Genomic DNA, 5,431 nt, shown 5'->3' on the forward strand with positions numbered 1-5,431 from the left:
CAGAACGCCGTCTCGGTCTCATCAAGGCAGAGGAAGGGGGGGGGGGTGATGAAATTGGCTTACAGGTGTGAGAAGACCCAGTGGGAGCGCCGTCCCTAAGCTTTTTGTTTCCTATAGTACGAACTACCAATACCTTATTCATGTTTAAAATATCGCCACGTACATCATTGGAATATCAGCGTCAAAAAAAAAAAAAAAACAGGCACGCAGTTCCATGGTATCAAAATCCATGTTGAGGATTCCTTTTTCAATATTATAAATGTATATACACAGGCAATTCAGTTAAATATTAATGCATCCCCAGAGTGTATCAACTCAGAACTTTCAGTAATAGTTGGTGATTTTAACGCATGTCCATTAGGCTCCACGACACTATTCGTGCTAACAGGAAAAGGATTACTTTATTTTGATAAACAGCCATGGATGTGTCGGTTTAATTAGTAGTAATGAGCCAACACACTAGATATGAATATTGGATCCAATCTAGAATTCTATATGATACTAAACATACACTAAAGATTGTTACTAATAATTAATCACTGACCTAACTGCAAGCACACTGATTCAAGACTTTCTAACTGCAGGTAATTGAATCCACCTTTAAAACAGCAAGCACATTGATTAATAACTTTCTAACAGCAAGTATATTGATTCCTGACATTTTTTTAACAGCAAGCACACCCATTCTAACAGTACTCACACTGATTCATGACTTTCCAACAGCAAGCAAATTGATTCATGATTCTAACAACAAGCACATTGATTCCTGTCTTTCTAACAGAAAGCACACCGATCCCTGTTTAACAGAAAGCAAATTGATTCGTGACTTTCCAACAGTAAGCACATTGATTTCTGACTTTCCTTCGGCAAGCACAATGATTCCTGTCTAACAGCAAGCACAGATTCCTGTCTCTAACAGTAAGCACAATGATTCCTGTCTAACAGAAAGCACATTCATTAATGACTTTCTATCAGCAAGCACATTGAGCCATGACTCTACATCAAGCATATTGATTCCTTTCTAACAGCAAGCACACTGGTTCCGGTCTTCCCAGCAATAAACACACTGATTTCTGACTTTCTAACAGCAAGCAAATTGATTCATGACATTCTAACAGCAAGCACATCGATTCCTGACTTTCCAACAGAAAGCACATTGATTCATTACTTTCTAACAGCTAACATATTAATTCCTGACTTTATAACAAGCATACTGATTCCGTTCTAACAGCAAGCAAGGGTCCTGTTTTTTTCCTGGAGCAAGCACATTGATTCCTGACTTTCTAATTATAGCAAGCACATAGATTCCTGTCTAACAGCAAGCACATTGATCCCTGTATTTCTAACAGCAAGCAAATAGATTTTTTACTTTCTAACATCAAGCACACTGATTCATGACTTTTCGACAACAAGCAAATTGACTCGGCTTTCTAACAGCAAGCACACTGATTCTTCATGACTTTCTAATCACAGATTCCTGTCTTTCTAACAGCAACACATTGATTCCTGACTTTCTAACAAGCATATTGATTTATTTCTAATAGCAAGCACATTGGTTCCTGTCTTTCCAGCAGCACGCACATCGATTCCAGACTTTCTAACATCAAGCAAATTGATGACAATTGATGTGCTAACATCACATTGATTCCTTTCCTTCAACAGCAAGCACATTGATTCCTACCATTTTAATAACAAGCAGATCGATTCAAGACTTTCTAACAGCAAGCACAATGATTCCTAACTTTCTAACAGCAAGCACAAAGATTCCTAACTTTCTAACAGCAAACACATCGATTCATAACCTTCTTAAAACAAGTACTTTGATTACAGACTTTTTAACAGCAAGCACATTGATTCCTGACTTTCTAACAGCAAGCACATTGATTCAAGACGTTCTAACAACAAACACATCGATTCCTGACTTTATAACAGCAAGTACATTGTTTCCTATCTTTCAAACAGCAAGCACATTGATTCCTGACTTTCTAACGGCAAGCACATTGAGTCTTGACTTTCTAACAGCAAGCACATTGATTCCTAACTTTCAAACAGCAATCACAATGATTCCTGACTTTCTAACGGCAAGCACATTGAGTCTTAACTTTCTAACAGCAAGCACATTGATTCCTGACTTTCTAACAGCAATCACAATGATTCCTGACTTTCTAACGGCAAGCACACTGAGTCCTGACTTTCTAACAGCAAGCACATTGATTCCTGACTTTCTAACAGCAAGCACATTGATTTTTTACTTTCTAACAGCAAGCACGTTGATTCCTGACTTTCTAACAGCAAGCACATTGATTCCTAACTTTCAAACAGCAAGCACATTGATTCAAGACTTTCTAACAGCAAGCACATTGATTCAAGACGTTCTAACAACAAACACATCGATTGCTGACTTTCTAACAGCAAGCACATAGATTCCTAACTTTCTAACAGAAAGCACATTAATGCTAACAGCAAGCATATCGATTCCTAACTTTCTAACATAAAGCACATCGATTCCTGTCTAACACCAAGCGCAAGATTCCTGACCTAACCGAAAGCACAATGATTCCTGACTTTCTAACAGCAAGCAAATTGATTCATGGCATTCTAACAGCAAACGCATTGATTCCCGACTCTCTAACAGAAAGAAAATTGATTCGTGATATTCTAATATCTATCACATTAACTCGTTACTTTCTAACGACAAGCACATTGATTCCTACTTTCCAATAGCAAGCACAATGATTCCTGACTTTCTAACAGCAAGCACAATGATTCCTGACTTTCTAACAGCAAGCACAATGATTCCTGACTTTCTAACAGCAAGCACATTGAGTCCTGACTTTCTAACAGCAAGCACACTAATTCTTAACTTTCTAATAGCGAGCACAATGATTCCTGACTTTCTAACAGCAAGCACATTGATTCCTGACTTTCTAACAGCAAGCACATTGATTTCTACTTTCCTACAGCAAGCACGTTGAATCATGACTAATAGCAAGCACATTGATTCCTGACTTTCTAACAGCAAGTACATTGATTCCTAACTTTCCAACAAGCACATTGAATCACGACTAATAGCAAGCACATGTTCCCTATCTTTCTAGTATCAAGCACATTCATTTCTAGATTTCTAACTGAAGCACACTGATTCCGGGTTTGTTAGCAAGAAGCAATCATGTCCCTATAAACAACATGAGATTCTAACAGTACTCACTGATGACTAACGAGCAAATAGTCTGCCTTACGTTTAACACTATGACGGTTAATATGTAAACACGTGAAAAATTACTTTCCTTGAGCATTGATATTACTGTTTAACATACAAACATTTCTACCTTTCTAACATCAAGTACATTGACGGCTTTCTAATACAGTTTCCTGGCTTCTTAACAGCTTCAAAATTGTCGCCTTTCTAACATACAAACACAGTAAATGCAAAACATTTTCTGACTTTCAAACAGCATGCAGATAAGCTCTCTAACATAGGCCTACAAACACGGATCTAACTTTCCTAACACTATACCGGCTTCGTGAAATTGACATTATCTTTTTTATTTTTGCATTTACTTTGCTATTCATTTTTCTAATCAAATCTAGTGATTCTTCACCAACAGACGAACACTTTCTTCGATTCTCACTCGGACTTGAAACAGTATACATTTTCTTTTACAGAAAGTAATACGTTGAGGAATAAACTCAAGAGGAAATCAGCTGAAACGCCTCATAAACGTCATTCACTTCTCACGTCGTTTAGCGGTTGTTTTCTCTCTCTCTCCCTCTCTCTCTTTCTTTCTCTTTCTCTCTCTCTCTCGCCATCGCATTTGCTCGCTTACCTTCTGCTGAAAAAAGGTTGGATAAAGATGAAAATAAGGAGAAAAAGTTGATTCTCTGTCTCCCTCCGGAATCTTTGGCATGACCTGTGGTCTCTCTTCCCTGATTGGTTCTTACCGGGAAGGTGATTGGCTGCTTGTTTAAAAGATGCTTTCGGGTTGGTTGGATCGTATCTGGAAGGTGATTGGCTGGTTGTTTCGGGTTGGTTGGATCTTATCTGAAAGGTGATTGGTTGATTGTTTCGGGTTGGTTGGATCTTATCTGGAATGTGATTGGTTGATTGTTTCGCGTTGGTTGGATCTTATCTGGAATGTGATTGGTTGATTGTTTCAGGTTGGTTGGATTTTATCTAGAAGGTGATTGGCTGGTTGTTTCGCGTTGGTTGGATCTTATCTGGAAGGTGATTGGTTGATTGTTTCGGGTTGGTTAGATCTTATCTAGAAGGTGATTGTCTGATTGCTAAGAAGATGCTTTCGGATTGGTTAGATGCTGATTAGATCTTAGAATATGGATGCTGAGGGATATGATGCTGCTTTGGATAATGATTGATAGAAATATGATCTTTTTTATGTAGTTTTCATAATTATCTCACGTCGTCTTTGGAAATGATGAATACATTTAGAAAAAAAACATGATCATACAATCCTTGTACATTGGAGAATTCCTCGTCATCTTTCCCCTAGGGCAATTTCGACGCAAATTGAAAGTAAAAAGTACTTGACATATAACGACCGTATTTATGGAATGATGAGTCGCATTGCATGTCAATAAACCTAATCATGGCAACGATTTGATCTCTCTCATGTGTACCTAGCAGATGTTTTGAAAATTAAATTTCGCTTTCACATCATTCCGAATTCTCTTTCATTTCATTGTAGAAAAATTATGATGATTTAGTAAGTAATGTTTAACTAATCAGTGTTGTTGGTGACGTTTTCCTAGTCTGGGTAAAGATGAAACTTCGTAAGGATGTTTCACGTATGTATTATTGCTATTATTAGTAGTAGTTTTATTATCTTATTGTTTCATTTATTATTATTGTTATTATTATTATCATTATTATTATTATTATTATTATTATTATTATTATTATTATTACTATTATTATTATTATTATCATTATCATCATTATTATTGTCCAGGCTAACTTGATATTATAAATAAAACGTCAAGTAGTCTTTAGGCCGAGGGTAACGACCTTAAAATTTTCCACCAATATAATTTTCATGACGAGTAAGCTTATTATTATTTTCCATAGACAGTGTGCTAATAATAATTATAATAATAATAATAATAACTGGACAAGTGAATATAAATAGAAAACAATACATATAAAACAAAAAGGCGGGAATCAAAAGCAAAAAACGTAACACACTCGTTTCCTAAAATTATAATTGTCTCAATAAAATTCCCGGCACCAAACACGCAAAACAAATTTAACTATAAAGAAATAATAAATAAAAACATTCCTGGCAATTTTAATCCCATAAATAGTCATAAATTGCATAATAAGACACGAAGATTTTTTACTTTAATAAGATAAGTTGGCAACTCCGCCTTATAAATGCCGGGTAAATTCGAAATTAACGATCAGTTGTCGCGATCA

The 5,431-nt window shown here is 36.2% G+C and overlaps 1 protein-coding gene across 1 annotated transcript in view; it reads right to left on the reverse strand.

Moving 5' to 3' along the window:
• Nucleotides 1–4,175, reverse strand: part of LOC125024526 — an 8,109-nt gene extending 3,934 nt beyond the window's left edge. Inside the window, exon 1 of the mRNA XM_047612321.1 lies at nt 3,828–4,175. The gene's annotated coding sequence lies outside the window, so the exon portion shown is untranslated. The remainder of the gene's footprint in view (nt 1–3,827) is intronic.
• Between the last annotated feature and the right edge of the window lie 1,256 nt (nt 4,176–5,431).

The sequence above is a fragment of the Penaeus chinensis genome, chromosome 43 (genome assembly GCF_019202785.1).
Source record: "Penaeus chinensis breed Huanghai No. 1 chromosome 43, ASM1920278v2, whole genome shotgun sequence".
NCBI lineage: Eukaryota > Metazoa > Arthropoda > Malacostraca > Decapoda > Penaeidae > Penaeus > Penaeus chinensis.